The sequence below is a fragment of the Lissotriton vulgaris genome, chromosome 7 (genome assembly GCF_964263255.1).
Source record: "Lissotriton vulgaris chromosome 7, aLisVul1.2, whole genome shotgun sequence".
NCBI classification, from domain to species: Eukaryota; Metazoa; Chordata; class Amphibia; order Caudata; family Salamandridae; genus Lissotriton; species Lissotriton vulgaris.
The window spans coordinates 1034905752-1034922437 of NC_141695.1; positions in this window are offsets into that span (position 1 = coordinate 1034905752).

Consider the following 16686-nt stretch of genomic DNA (forward strand, 5'->3'; position numbering starts at 1 on the left):
CTTTTAGAAAGTAGGTATTTTCTTGCTTAGCCATCCAGTATGCCTCTGCTAGAATGTGGATTGACTGTCTGGGTTGGAGTGTCAGGGGCTGGGGCTGGGGAGGTGCAGTGGCTCCAGAGAGTCTGATGCGTCAGGGTTGGGCTGAATAGGCCTGGGCTGCGTTTAGAGTAGGGGGAGGAGATTTCCTTTTACCTGAAATGGGCCTGCTCTGCCTTCTACAATACTCTCTCTGTTGTGTGTCGATTTGTCAAATCTATAGAGTATAATATTCCAATGCGCAGAGCCTAGTGGGGATATAGGAACTACACTACATCTCCACCTCCTAACAGGAAGCTACACCAGAGAGGACAGAACTGGTTTTGACCAAGCACAGGGCTTCCCTGCCACCAGGGAACAAAGGATTTGTAGGATTTGTTGTATAAATATTGGGGCCAAGACCCCAGAACTTTCGATCACTTCTGGGAATTTAGAGGAACCTTAGCCAAGGAGAAGAGCCAGAGAAGGTGAGGAGGAATACTACCCCTGTGCTGTTTATTGTCTGGGGTTGGCCCGCAGTGGCTACTTGCTAACAAAGTAAGGAGAAAGGACTTTGCTGTTTGCTATTTTGCTTGCTTGAGGATGATTTTCAAGGGCTTGAAACTGAGTTTGCCTCCTGTTCTGAAGTCTCAGGGACACAAAGACTTCAGCACCAGATCCCCTGAACTTCCCTGCTGGGAGTTCTGACCTCCAAAGAGGTGCCTGCTGTTGTTTTGGACCTCTAGAGACTGTTTACCGCTAGGAGCTGGAAAATCAACTGAACACCGAGAAGCGTGTCGCATCCGACCTGTTTCTGACACATGGCTAAAGAAATTGTTGCATCGCCTGCCGCTGCTCAAGAAATCGCTGCATGCCGCATCGAGTGCAACGATCTCCTAAGTCCGAGATCACTGCACCGATTCTAACGCAAGCCTGCTGTGTGGCTGCAAGAATCCACATATCGTCCCAGATCGTCGCATCGCGGCGCCAAGTCTATCACATCGTTGGGAGACGCAATAACAAAGCAACGCATAACTTCCGACACAGTAAGAAACGGATGCATCACCTCCTCTCTAGTAAGGAACTGACGCATCACCTCCCCTGAGCCGCAGTAAGGAACAAACTCATCACCTCCTCTGAAGAAAGGAACCGACGCATCACCTTCCCTGAGTATTAGGAACTGACACATCACCATCTCTGCGGCCCTTTTTATTTGTTTGCGTGACGCATCCAAGGTACTTTGTGTGAAAAGTGTTGCATCTGCATTTTGCTTTGAACTGAACTATGTCTACCATTTTAAAGTCATATCATTATTACTGTATTGTGTATTTTTGTCGTTTGGTCTTTTTTTTGGTGTAAATAAAGACAACTTATTTTTCTAAACTAAGGTGGTGTCCATTTGTGGTGTTTTCACTTTATTACTCTATGTGTTCACAAATGCTTTACACACTGCCTCTGAGATAAGCCTGTCTGCTCATGCCAAGCTACCAAGGAGGTGAGCAGGTGTTATTTTAGGAGTGTATCCCCCTTACCCTGACTAGGAAGAAGGGTCCCTACTTTGAAAAAGGTACCTGCCTCTGCCAACTAGAGACCCCCATTTCTAACAATGACTCTGCAAGAGGTTATCACCCTCTGACATGACAGCGGTCAATTTCAAAGATGCCTATTTCCAGATTCCAATCCACCAGTGCATTGCAGATACGCTTCAAGGTACTACATTTCTGGATCACCACTGCCCCTAAGGTGTTCACAAAATGCTTGGCAGTAAATGCAACGTACATGGGCCACCAAAGAATTCAGATATACCTCAACAATAGGTTGCTCAAAAGTAGCAGGAAAATATTGTGTTAAACAAACACACAGCCATAAATGTCACAAAATCTTATCTTCCACCATCCAAGTTGCAGTCTTTATAGGCTAAATACTTGACACAGTCTTAGCTAAGATGTGTCCCAACCAACAAAGCATAGGCACCATACAGCAACAGCTGCCTCTTTCAAGCAGTCATAGTCCTTTGTGCAAAATCATGTATCTGCGAGGTATGATGCTATCCTGCATAGCAATAATCCCATATGCAGGATGACCAATGCTCACAAAGAAACAGGGTCAATTAAGAGATCTAGTGTTGGTTCAGGCTAAAGCGCACCACTTTCAGCCATTGTGAACAACACCAAAATGGTACAAGGCAGGCGATTTATGTATCCAATAATGCATGTGACCATTGCCATAGACACCTCTCTCCTGAAACGGGGTGCTCATCTGCAGTACCACACATTACAGGGCAGTAGCCCTCTCAATCTCATGGTCTTCACTTCAATTTCCAAGACCTACTAGATAAACAGCTTGCTTTCAAGGCATTTCTCCAACTCACTTGGGAAGTAGCCTAGATCAAAACAGACAACATGACAGCAACATAATACATAAAGAAATAGAGGGGACTCATTCACCTAGCACAGAGCAAATGGCATTGGGCGCCTCACCACAAGGATCACCTAATGTCTGAATGTCTGACCCGAGCAGCCAACAACTTTGCAAACCTATTCACCATGATACATCAACAAGTTAAAGAGTGAGAACTCCACCTCCAACTTTTTCACAAACATTTCAAGTGGTGAGGCATAGATTTACTTGCTGCATTTGAAAATGCTGAATGTTTAAGCTTACCCTCCAGATACTCACACCTACAGGCCACATAGAATGAACTATGAATGAATCAGTCAGGGATATATTTACCTAGGCTTTTCCACCTCTCCCACTGCTTTTGGTTGTCATCAGGAAGTGCAGGCAAACGTCTCTCACCCATATTTTAATGGTTACAACCTGAGCCAGACAACCCTGGTACTCCTCCCTACTAGATCACTTTAGCAGCCCTGAGAGGGTGCATTCCATCAGACCAGATTTGCTCTCCGAGAGACACGAACAGATAAGACACCCAGACCCAGCACAGCTCAATCTTGTGATATGGCACTGGAGGCCCTCGATTTTGGATACTTGCATCTACCAAAAGAATGCATGTCTCCTCTGGATGAGGCTAGGTGCAATAAAACTTGCATTTGCTATGCAGCAAAGTGGAAGAGATTTGTCCATTACTGCATGAACAATAAATCTGACCCCTTACGCCCTACAGTAGAGATAGTTGTCTTCTACATATACAGAAGTCAGAGTTAACTTACACATCTGTTTGCCCTCATGTAACTGCAGTTGCTGCATACATGCAGAACAAATAACACACCCGCTGTTTAAAAAGCATTTATAGAGGGATAAAAAAAGAGTAAAACCCCATGAACCTGCTGCAGTCCATGTCCGGAACCTCAATATAGTCCTTTATAGATTTATGGGATCATCATTTTTACACCAGCTCAAGGACAGAGCAGAAATGGTCCATATCTTTGTATATATGGAGAATCTTTACCCCCTCCCTTTCACGCAACGCATTGGAGCAAGTGGCCTTGCTGAATGGCTTTGCATGAAAGAATAGCAAATCTGCCCCAAAGTACTTTCCTAAAGTCACATTTCCACTACAATTATTAAAAATCGACTTCCACTACATTATCAAATGCATAGACAGTATTTTTTCATGCCTATAGAGGAAAAAGAAATTGGAGTCCTCCCTGTGCCAATTCATGGAATTACCTATATGGAGAAAACAGCTTATGTGACATTTAACTATGTGAGCATACTGTTACCATTTTTTAGTATACCACATTATCCTGCCTTGTGATTTAAATTCCACCTTTAGTGGTAGCTATTATGTAAAACTAGGGGGCATACTTATGCATTTTTACTCAATGGTGCATTGCTACAGCATAGAGTCAAAACAATTTGTGCTTCATAGCACCATTTTCTTGTGAAATGGATGCACTGTATTTATGGTACTTCGCACCTTGCTGCAAGCTTCAAGGCTGCATCAAAACTTCTGACGCATCTTCGAAAAAAATGACTCAATATGTCGTAAGGCAACTGCCACCTACTTGACTCAAGGATGATTAGCGTGTTATAAAACACTAGTAAGTGCTGCAAATTACCATTTTGTCACTTGGGAGTGCATTGCACTGCGTGAAACATCAAAAATATCACGCATTACAACAGACAGAACTGCAGACGAAAAATAACTTCAGAAAATGGAGGGAGAACCACCCATCAGTCGGGAGGGAAAGAACCCAAACCCCAGCCAAGATTACCAGACAGCAGACCAGGGGAAGAGGAAGAATAATTTCAGTAAGGAGGAAAACCACATAGTAATAGCTGAGATGACAAAGAATGATCACCTTCTCTTTGTCTCCTCCAAACTGCCATTAGGGAAGAAGGGACAGTCCATATTTGATAAGATCAACACTGTGGGGCAAACATAAAGAACAGTGCAGGAGTTATAAGTGCGGGACCAAAGAGAAACTGGTCAAAAACTTGAGGGCAACAATGAGGACTGGAGGAGGACTAGGGGGCAGATGTACAAGGAACTGACGCATCTGCATAGATGCGTCAGTTTCCTTGCACCAGCGCCAAATGTCCTTGCGCCACCATGGATGCGCTGTATTTACAAAACAGTGTTCCATGGCACAAGGGTTAACAGATGCGTCAGAAATTCTGATGCATCTGTTGGCCCAAAAGTGACGCAGTGCTGGAGTTGCTCAATAAAGTGACGCAACTCCAGCACTGCGCCACAACAGATAGGTGATTCTCATTCAAAAAGCCCTGCGTCATTCCTTATGCCTGGTCTGAGCAGGCTTAGGGATTTTAACACAATGAATGCATAGAGTGATGCAGTGAAATGTAAATTTTACTGCATCAGTTCTACATGGCTTTTTGTACGGGAATGCGCACCCTGCATACATTATACCTGACGCAGGTATAATGCGCACCCTGCATACATTATACTTGACGCAGGTATAATGTGCACCCTGCACCTGCATACATTATACCTGGTGCAGGTATAATGTGATGCAGGGCTTCACAACTCTCTAGATGCGTCACGTTGAAAATTGACCGCATTGTTTACGCTTCTGTTGCATCAAAAAAAGTAATGCATTGGCAACGCAGGAAGGCACAAGGGGCTTGTAAATCTGCCCCTCGATGTCCAGGAGGACTTGGACCCATTGGAGGAGCTGGACTCATTGGAGGAGCATGTGGCGTCACTCATCCCAACAGAGTTGGAGGCATGATTGGAAGGACAGAACAGTGCTGTGGTTGAAGACCAGGAAGAACTACAGGGTAAGTAAAAACAAGGGACCATATTGTCAAAACTGTTGTGCAGCTCAGCAACGCTGTGTGCAAGGGAAAGGACAGGAATGTCTCACATGTTAACTTATCCATCACATAAAAGTTTTCTATTTGTGCAGAGATATTTCATTCAGTTCAGACCAGGCCTGGCAAGTTTCTCAGATCTATGCTTGATGTGTAGGTTGTGATTTGAATTCTGATATTTGTAGTGTAATGTACAACAGGATTGACCAGGACTACAAGTCTCACAATAACAAACACAAACCCTGAATTGGAACAGCACAACATGGATTGACCTTGGAAACTTTGCAGACATGTCAGTGACAATTCAGGCAACCTTGCACAATGAAGCACGTGTGATTGTTTAGGTGCTAGGCAGCCAGCAGTGCCACGGAATGGAATGCACTGTGCCAGAGGGTAAATTCCTCAACCGAGGGAGGAGCCAGGTACCGAGTATGCTAAGGCTCTCCAAGTCATTAGAGCACAACAGGAGACCACCCTACCTCCTGTCGTGCTCTAATGGATGGCTATTGGGGGTGGGTGTAAATGCAATTGATGGGCAGCGGAGGTCAATGAATGTGTGTTGGAAGCATAGATAGTGTGTGAGCTAGTAGGGCCCATGGTAGTGTAGTGCCTTGTAGATGTGACTGAGCACAAAGTACTGGAAGTGGCACAGAATAGGCAAACATTATATCTCAAGGAGGTGAGATGTGATGTGTGTACTGCAAGGTAGGCTAAGTTAAAATCAGCCACTGCTGTGTATGATAGTTTGCCACTTGTGTTGCTGCTGTGCAGAGATGCCAGGGTAGAGGGCATTGGTGTACCACAGTCAACATGGGATGTGTGCCCGGGTGATGGTGTTGCAGGCGTCAGGAGGAAGCCATAAGAAAAGTCTGACTATGGAACATATGTGTAGGCAGGTGGATGTGAAACAGGGAATTGTGAAGTGTCGAGGGTGGAGTAGGTGTCCAGGATGATGGGCAGGTTTCTGGGATGGTTGAAGGGTGAGGAGTTTGGGCCTAGTCGTAGCGCCAACCAAGGCGGGTACATGTGACAGAATATCCTCACTTCTACCTTGTGAGGTACAGTTTGAGCCATAACTCTCACCTACTGGTTGGTATGTTGAGAAATTGCATAATGTAACAAATGTTGTCTGGTATTGGTGTTTCATGAGAGTCTTTGTATGATCTCTGTGTCATCAGTGTGTGAGATGAACTTTAGTCCCAGGGTTTGAATGATGATTGCCAGAAGAGTCATGTATAAGTGAAAGTGAGTGGGCCTAAGTGGAGACAGTTGCTTAACTCTGCAGATGAGGATCTTGTGTTCTAAGGAGATGGAATATGTATGAGCTGTTGCATATTTCCAAATGTGATGGTGGCTACCCCCTTCAGAGATGGATCAAAGCGCCTACTGTTCTCGACTCTGGAGATGGCAATGTGTGATTGGAAACAAATGGTTGGATTCCACACAAATAACTAAAGTATGGTAAATATATGCCACTACCCATTCCTGCTGTGTAGCAAGGTTGCCTACTGTGTGCAGTTGTGTGGATGTGGGGTCAAATATGACCCCTAGGCAACAATAATACGCACATTTGCATGCAAGACAGTACAGCAAGCCAGATTGTTGTGGTGTACTTTGCAAAAGGCAACGTGCAGGACTATATGTATTTGATGAAACATAGCATTGCTTGGCCAGTGCTGTGGGCTAACTGATGGCTAGAGGGAATGCAGGCACCCTGGTGACATGGAGCAATGTTCTTAGCACTGGTGTCAAGAAGCGAATGTAACCTCACTATAGGCAAAAATAAGATAAGCAAATCAATATGTGAAATTGGGCCCTTACCAGTACTCACCCTTTCAGGCAGGGCATGCCCGCTAGTTGCCTAGCTCCATTGCGTGTCATTACCCAAATAGGCCCCCTTTTCAAACAGCGGTTGTATGAATGATGTAAATGTTTTGCCATGTGAAAGGCAACAATAGTGTTACCTGGCCACATTTACTTCAACTACCATACATTGCACATATTTCTGTGTACTTGAAATTGATTAATAATAACTGTCTTATTGTCACCTAAATCACTTATGTCTACACCTATCATGGATCACAATCTCTTATGAAATTCGCTCTTAAACACTAATTTTTCCATAACCACAAGGAGTATTGCATGCATATTTGATGAAAAGACTACATATACCCTGCTTGAAGTGCACAATCATAACCCACTTGTTCACATCTCAAGAAGAGTGATCTAAAACACTTGCACAAGCTGACTTTCAATCTGCACCTACAACAAGTGCATTCACTGCTATGGCATCATGAGGTATGTGTTGTCTCCAAATGAAATGTCAGAGTGTGCCAACAAGCTGCAGTTACTTGAATGACACAGCGGGAAACTCTTACTATTCACACAGAATTGTACCTGCTATAAAGAGGATGTGTGAGGTCAGAACACGGTCCCACTCATCCATGTGTATCTAGTTCAGTGAACAAGACAATGTGATCACCCTAATATGATAACGTCAATGCTCACACTGAAGAGATTCTATAGTACATAAATATGCATGGATATACTGATAATAGCCAGATACTCTTGTCCATATTACTCAGGAATTAGCATCATACATGTACCCCACAAGGATGCACAAGGCCTAGCCAATAATTTGGGTGTCAGTAAGCAAGAAATACAAGGGTTTCTTGTTGCGGCCCTGTGTGAACTGATATCGAGTGAATAATGCTACACTGGGATAGGTAGAGTAGATGTGTCCCTCTGCCCTTAAGAAGTCTCAGATGTGTTCAGTGTGAGTGCAACCACATAATACATCTGTTAAACATCGTATACACATATTATTCCATAAGAGCCAGACCCTGGAACCAGATAAAATGCAACATGGCCCCGGGGACGAGGACATGGGAGACTTTTGGGCACAAAACCTCAAAAGTAGTTACCCAAAGTGAGCTGCATGAAGTGCCACACTTAGCAAGTAGTCAATACCAATGATGATGGAGGTTCTCCAGGCAGGTGTGGATGCATTAACAAATAGTAATGAGCCAACAACAATTACCCACTTGCACAATGGTGCAAAGGTGTGCGCATTAGTGGCAGGCACCAGTGTGTGTGCCACTGCAGCCAGAGATCTTCTATCTGTAGTGACAGAGCTATCCCAACTATACCTGCCCTATCACTACTAGTAGACTACATGTCATGTGCAGTAAGTAAAATCACCAAAAGACGCCCACTCACAGTGCCTAAAGACTAAAAAAGACTCCATATTTGACTCAAATGTGAGGTAGACTAACAGTCATCCATAGGCCCCTGACAAAGCAACATATATCTTCAAAGAAGCAGGTCAATAGCCACATCATGTACTCAACTCTACTTACTAAAATGGTACCTCTCTTATTAATGAAATGATGACGACCTAGTGAAAGTATAAAATATGAATTACTAAGAAATATATCTTAAAAACCTACACCTACCTAGCCTACCCTAACTAATCTTAACACTACCTTTCACTATCTTAACTTATCTTAAACCACCTACACCTACCAACCAATACTAACTAACCTTAACACTAGCCTAAACTATCTTATCTGATCTTAAACTACCTTAACCACTATATGCACATGACAGGTTAAACAACAACCCCTAACCCACCTTAATACACATAGATTGTTCCAATAAAACAACAACTAAACCTATACATATACTAACTATACATGTGAACTTAAACATATATATTTTTTATATTTCTCGTTCTTTTCTTCTTTTTTAAAACACTTAACATCGACCCCCCACCCACATAACAACCTAAGCATATAAAAACAGTCTTAACAACAACTACCTACTACAATTCCTAAAATCCAACATCTTCCTACACTATACCTATTCTTAACTCAAACTAATACTAAGCCTAAAAACAGCATAAAACAAACACATTTAGAGAAAAGCTAAGAGGGAATGTCCAGGGGGAGAGTCTTATAATAGTGCCAACATTTGTACCATGGCCTCCTGATGAAATTATTGGAGTTGAGCCACAATTGTTTGGACCACAAATCCAAAATACAACTGTAGCACAGAAAAGGCAAATGTGGGCCATAATAGCTGATAGATTGAATGCTGTAGCAAGAAACCTGCACACACAGGAGCAAATTAGGAAGAGGTGGAACGACCTGTGGGAGGAAAGTGCATTCCCTGGCCTCCAAGTGTAACCTGGAGGCCTGGAGGGCTGGTGGTGGTTCTCCCAGCACCCCCCTTTTACAACTGTATCCCTGAAACCTGAATCTTTGACAGGACTCTCTGGTGGAGTGGAGACTGGTAAGTTATATTTTTGAATGTGTCACTGAACCTTAATGCTGTTTTTGCTCTTAATTTAGCTGTTGTTATTGTGTTTTGCCACTTTTCTAAACATATAAACCTATGTAATAATTATTATTTTCTTGTTCTTAGGGAATTTGTAGCATTATTGTTGTTTCTCTTGTTTTACTAATTGTTATTATGTTTAGTCAATAAGTATGTTTTTCTCCATGTTCTATTTTTTTATCTTTTGTGTTGTTTGTTTGAATGTATTTTATTGAATTTAAGATTACATGTTTAATTCTCCATTAAATTCCACATAATGTTATGGTGTTTATAAGTATTCTTTTCACCTAATAACATTTTTCATTTATGTGTTTCACATTGTAAATGTCTGTTTCTTCTTGCTGCATATTTATTACTAAGTATGTTTAGCTTACATTTTTGCAAGTGTTTTCAATGTTAATTGAAATGAATACAACTACTGTGATGCTTGTTTTGGTTTGTTAAAATAACATTGCAATGCTATTCTGGTCATTCTCTCTTTTCTTTCATATTTTTACATATGTTAAAGTGCTATGTATTTATTATTCTCTATTTTATGATATGTTTTTAAATATTTTCTTGACTAAACATTTTTAATGTATGTTATTTATATGCTGAATATGAGTTGGCCAAGTCTTGGGATCCCTCAATCAGTTCCAAGACATGATGGGCATGGTCCTTACAGATCTCTGAATGATGTAGCAATTGCAAAGGGAGCACAATGTTCAGATGGAAAACCTTAACTCAAATTTGGGCTCCCTGACTGGGGTGCCGCATAATTGTTATTACCCATATGAGCAGGGCGTTTCCAGCAACATCTTTCCCTGCCTGTGTCCCAACAGCATCTAGGCCTACTACATGTGCCTCGGCCACAGAAAGGGAGGCCCTGCCACAAGAGAAAACACATGTACCCACCTCAGTCCTTGCAACTGTGGTTCTACCAGTCCCCTTCAAGAGGGGACGTTTATTCTGAGCAACAGGAGAAGGTGGCAAGACCTACACAAGCAAGAGTCGCAGAACCTAATTTCCTTCAGTGACTAGCATTCACTCTGTGGACTATTTCCCAGTCACATTTAACTTTTTGATGTAAATTTGATTTCTTTCACACAATTTTGGATCTACAATATTAGGTTCATTCACCATGATAGTCTTTTTATGTTTGTTTTCAATTTTTCAAGCTTGTACTTTTATTATTTTGCTTTGTTGAATTAAACTAAAATGTACAAATTCAAAGACTTGTGTTGTATTTCTTTTCTCAATTTGTTCAATTATTTTGTTTCATCATATATTTTAAACCTTTTAAATTAAAAGGATTGTTTATTCATATAAACATTAATTGTAGGTAATGCTTTTCACATTTTTCTAAAATGGCAAAAAGTAACAAAAATTACAAATCAAAATGTATGAATTTAGTAAGTTGGAATAAAGAATTGTTTTTCACATCTTCCAAATACATTAAAATACCTGCATAATTCAAATACTTCATGCTATATTGTTACTTACAGTTCCAGACCTTGCCACCAGAAGGGTTATAACAAAATAATTCTGATTAAATAGGCAAACTATTACTGATTTATGTCATCAGCTGGAGCCAGATCTTCTGCCTCAAAATATGAGTCCCACATCAATGTCACCAACATTGGAATAAATGGCAGTACTCCATTTTGTAGCCATAAGATCATTCCAATACAATGTTGCAGTGTCTGGTAGCATGTCGCAACCAACCTGGTGAATTAGTATTATAAAAAGACAATAGTAAACAAGTGAGCCAAAATTACTGGAAACATAAGACTAAGGGGCTCATTACGATGGCATAATGATTGCCACCACCGAGACGGCCGGGGCGACCGTTATGCCATCATAACGAGACATACCCCCTGCCATATTATGATGGCAGGGGTATTGTGGCGGATGCACAGTCCGGGCGGTGCTGGGCCAGTAATATGGTGGTGGTGCCTAGCAGCCACCACCAGCCATATTACGATGAAGGTGGTATACAGGACCCTCCATGGCGGCGATGCAGACATGGAAGGTATGGCGGGATTGACTTTGGGGGCCAGTTGCAGGCCCTGGGGAGGGTGGGGGATGCACTTAGGGGGTACCCATGGTACCCCTCTGCAGGTTCCTGCAACAAGTGGCAAGCACCGCGTGGGGCCTGCCACGTGGTGCAGGAAAATTGCAGACATGCGATTTTGACATTGCAGCAGGTGTCTTACTCATTCACAAATGTGCATGTAAGTTCGTTCATTGAAAAATGATTTTGATAGCCATATATGTAGTATACACATACCCAAAAACATTAATTTTATTTCTTTTTTTATGTCCAGACGGTAAATCAATAACGAACAACAATAGATTACTTAAACTGACTTCTGCAGATGAAATATTCTGTCACATATATGTTGGAGGATACTGTCTGCAATACTCAAAATCAGGAACAAAAAACAACTCATTAGGAAATATTTCAAATGTATGAAAGTTTTATTTTTTGATATTGTAAATCGCATTTGGATTTTTTTAAATATATAAGAATAAATGTATTTAAAATTCACTGTAATATTGCACTAATTTGTGACTAAACTGAAACCCAGAATATTTCATTTATTTTTTTTCCGCAATTCTAAAACAAGCTAAAAATAATTTACGATATTTCTAAGTAATTTTTACTTTTTTATATCTGTACTTAAGTGAGTTAAAATGTATCAAGCTCTATCCATGTATTTACTTATGCTGTGGAAGTAATTTGAAACTAACACAATTATTTTGGGGTATTTCGTCAACAGCATGTAAATGCATAGGGCGTGATACATTAATAAGTAACTTAAGTACTGAATCCATAAAATTAATTTTAACATTTGAAAAACATTCAAGTTACTTGAAGCAAGTTTTACCATTGTAAAATAACAAAAACACAAAGGGCTCGATTCCGATCTGGAAAAAGCGCTTCGAATATCCGTACAAAGCGTTTTTCCCCGAACAAATCGTACCCATACACGTCTCCGTACGAATCTGCAAGTACGATCCCAATCCAAAGCATCACTCCGTACGACTCGTAAACAACTCCATACAAATCAAAAGTCCATACGAATGGCATTCGGCTGACGCTTCACGCTACGTCCGAACATAAATACACTGCGTCATCCGTACCAGGAAGTACGATCCGTGTGGATGACACTCCGTACGGCTCTTTTGCTACGAGAGTCAAAAACGGCCGTAAATACAGAGTCTGGCCCGACCCGCACCCTGGTACGCGACAAACAAGACATGAACCCCATCGTCTGTGTCATACCAGTCCTGCACGCTCACCACCTCGTACATAGAAACCGACGACGGAGCAGACGGTAAGTACAACGGAGTCAAACATACCTGTACGTGGTGCCACACGCACACATCCCCATCAAATGCCTGTAATGTTGGGGTACGTAGCGACACACGCTACCGCATAATACCAGTGTAATAGTCAGACGTGCCGCACCAACGTCATCGATTTCGGGGAACGGTACGCTAGCGTATATCACCAGTGTAATAGTCAGACATGCCGCACCAACATCATCGATCTCGGGGTGCGGCACACTACCGCATATCACCAATGTAATAGTCAAACGTGCCGCACCTACGTCATCGATTTCGGGGTGCGGTACACTACCGCATATCACCAGTGTAATAGTCAGACGTGCCGCACCAACATCATCGATCTCGGGGTATGGTACGCTTACGCATATCACCAGTGTAATAGTCAGACGTGCCACACCTATGTCATCGATTTCGGGGTGCGGTACGCTACCGCATATCACCAGTGTAATAGTCAGACGTGCCGCACCTACGTCATTGATTTCGGGGTGCGGTACGCTTCCGCATATCACCAGTGTAATAGTCAGACGTGCCGCACCTACGTCATCGATCTTGGGGTGCGGCTCGCTACCGCATATCACTAGTGTAATAGTCAGACGTGCTGCACCTACGTCATCGATTTCGGGGTGCGGTACGCTACCGCATATCACCAGTGTAATAGTCAGACGTGCCGCACCAACGTCATCGATTTCGGGGTACGGTACGCTAGTGAATATCACCAGTGTAATAGTCAGACGTGCCGCACCAACATCATCGATCTCTGGATACGGTACACTACCGCATATCATCAGTGTAATAGTCAGACGTGTGGGACATAAATCTGCAGTGTCAGTGCAAGTGTAAGTGATGTGTAGAAAACATACCCAGAGTGTGTGTGTGGCTAAGACCCCCACCAGTGCCCAGCATTAGAGTGTGTGTGTGTGTGGCTAAGACCCCCAGCAGTGCCCAGCAGTGCCCAGCAGTGCCCAGCAGCATAGGCTGTGTGTGGCCAAGACCCCCACCAGTGCCCAGGATTAGAGTGTGTGTGTGGCTAAGACCCCCAGCAGTGCCCAGCATAACAGTGTGTGTGGCTAAGACCCCCACCAGTGCCCAGCAGTGCCCAGCATCAGAGTGTGTGTGTGGCTAAGACACCCAGCAGTGCCCAGCAGCATAGGGTGTGTGTGGCCAAGACCTCCACCAGTGCCCAGCATTAGAGTGTGTGTGTGGCTAAGACCCCCAGCAGTTCCCAGCAGTGCCCAGCATAGCAGTGTGTGTGGCTAAGACCCCCACCAGTGCCCAGCAGTGCCCAGCATCAGAGTGTGTGTGTGGCTAAGACACCCAGCAGTGCCCAGCAGTGCCCAGCAGCATAGGGTGTGTGTGGCCAAGACCCCCAGCAGTGCCCAGCATTAGAGTGTGTGTGTGGCTAAGACCCCCAGCAGTGCCCAGCATAACAGTGTGTGTGGCTAAGACCCCCACCAGTGCCCAGCAGTGCCCAGCATCAGAGTGTGTGTGTGGCTAAGACACCCAGCAGTGCCCAGCAGTGCCCAGCAGCATAGGGTGTGTGTGGCCAAGACCTCCACCAGTGCCCAGCATTAGAGTGTGTGTGTGGCTAAGACCCCCAGCAGTTCCCAGCAGTGCCCAGCATAGCAGTGTGTGTGGCTAAGACCCCCACCAGTACCCAGCAGTGCCCAGCATTAGAGTGTGTGTGTGGCTAAGACACCCAGCAGTGCACAGCAGTGCCCAGCAGCATAGGGTGTGTGTGGCCAAGACCCCCACCAGTGCCCAGCATTAGAGTGTGTGTGTGGCTAAGACCCCCAGCAGTGCCCAGCATAGCAGTGTGTGTGGTTAAGACCCCCACCAGTGCCCAGCAGTGCCCAGCATCAGTGTGTGTGTGTGGCTAAGACCGCCAGCAGTGCCCAGCAATTCCCAGCAGCATAGGGTGTGTGTGGCCAAGACCCCCACCAGTGCCCAGCATAACAGTGTGTGTGTGGCTAAGAACCCACCAGTGCCCAGCAGTGCCCAGCATCAGAGTGTGTGTGTGGCTAGGACCCCCAGCAGTGCACAGCAGTGCCCAGCAGCATAGGGTGTGTGTGGCCAAGACCCCCACCAGTGCCCAGCATAACAGTGTGTGTGTGGCTAAGACCCCCACCAGTGCCCAGCAGTGCCCAGCATCAGAGTGTGTGTGTGGCTAAGACCCCCAGCAGTGCCCAGCATAACAGTGTGTGTGGCTAAGACCCCCACCAGGGCCCAGCAGTGCCCAGCATCAGAGTGTGTGTGTGGCTAAGACCCCCAGCAGTGTCCAGCAGTGCCCAACATAACAGTGTGTGTGGCTAAGACCCCCACCAGTGCCCAGCAGTGCCCGGCATCAGAGTGTGTGTGTGGCTTAGACCCCCAGCAGTGCCCAGCATTAGAGTGTGTGTGTGGCTAAGACCCCCGGCAGAAAAAGCAGAAACACACCATTGTTAACCTCATTACCATAAGGAAATAGACACGTTACTATACCCAAATTTGAACATCACATCAGCTCCCAGGCACATAGCAGTCTAAGCCATGATCATACAAACTAAAGTACAGCTTTATTCAGCAGTCCAAACAAGTGACAAAAACAGTTTGTGCTTTCATGGATGTTGACACACCCAAACTTGCCTGCACATGGAGTTCAATCCGCAGTGGAAACAGTGGGGGCATCATCTGTGGAATCCTCCGGCACCGCACGGACAGGAGAGGGAACGACAGGTGTAGTGGGTGCAGGTGGTGTGGATTCATCCACACTGGCCGGTGCATTGCAGAAAGTTGAAAGATAAACTTGGCTGCACACTTCAGCCAGATCTGAAAAACTACCACCTGAACCCGGGGACACATTGGGGGTGGAGGTACAGGGTTGTGAGTCTGTTGTTGCGGGTCTGTGGATGCGTGTGTGATGTCTGTCCCCTCTCCCTGTGGGTGTGCCTACATTCCCTTGAGATTGGGTGAGTGGTGATTTGCGCTTTGCCTGGGGTGTGGGTGTGCTGGGTGTGTCTGTTTGGGTGTCTGACCTGTGGCATCTGCGTGTACGTTGGGAAGGTATGGGAGAGGCTGAGGTGGATGGGTCAGAAGGATGGGGGGGCAGATGCTGCTGGGTGGACAGAGCTGCCGTCATTGTTGACTCAATGGCAGCCACACTCCGACGTAGATCAGACATGCCAGATGACATGCCCTCCATGAACGACAAAAACTGTGTAATGAGTTGTGTATGTCCATGGAGGACAGTCAACATGGATGTCTGACCTACTACAATCTGCCGGAGTAGGTCCACAGACTCAGCACTGAGGGCAGCAGGGGACACAGGGGTAGGTGCTGCGGTGCCGGGACCAAAGGAGACACGGGGGCTTGCACGGACCCTAGGGACCCTAACAACTGGGAGGGTGGAGATGGTATTGGAGGAAGAGAGGTCAGCCAAAGATGAAGAAGAGGCCATTTCAGCATATTCCCCCTCCTCCTGAGAGTCTGATTCTGAGCCGTCCGCATGGTAGGAGGTGGCGGTCACATGTGGTCCGGCCCGCAGACTCTCCTCACCCTCCGTGCCACTGGCTCCCTCCGACTCCTCAAAGCAGGTGGTACTGTCGCTGGGTCCCTCTGTGTGGTCCGTGTCTGTGTCTTCTTCAGATTGTGGTGATGATGCTGTTGGCAAGGAGAATAAGAAAAACATATCAGTCACCTGTACACATCTGACAAATCAGCTAGAAAAAAATTGCCAACATTTCAATGGCATGCATCATGAGTCCCAATCCACTGAACTATGCA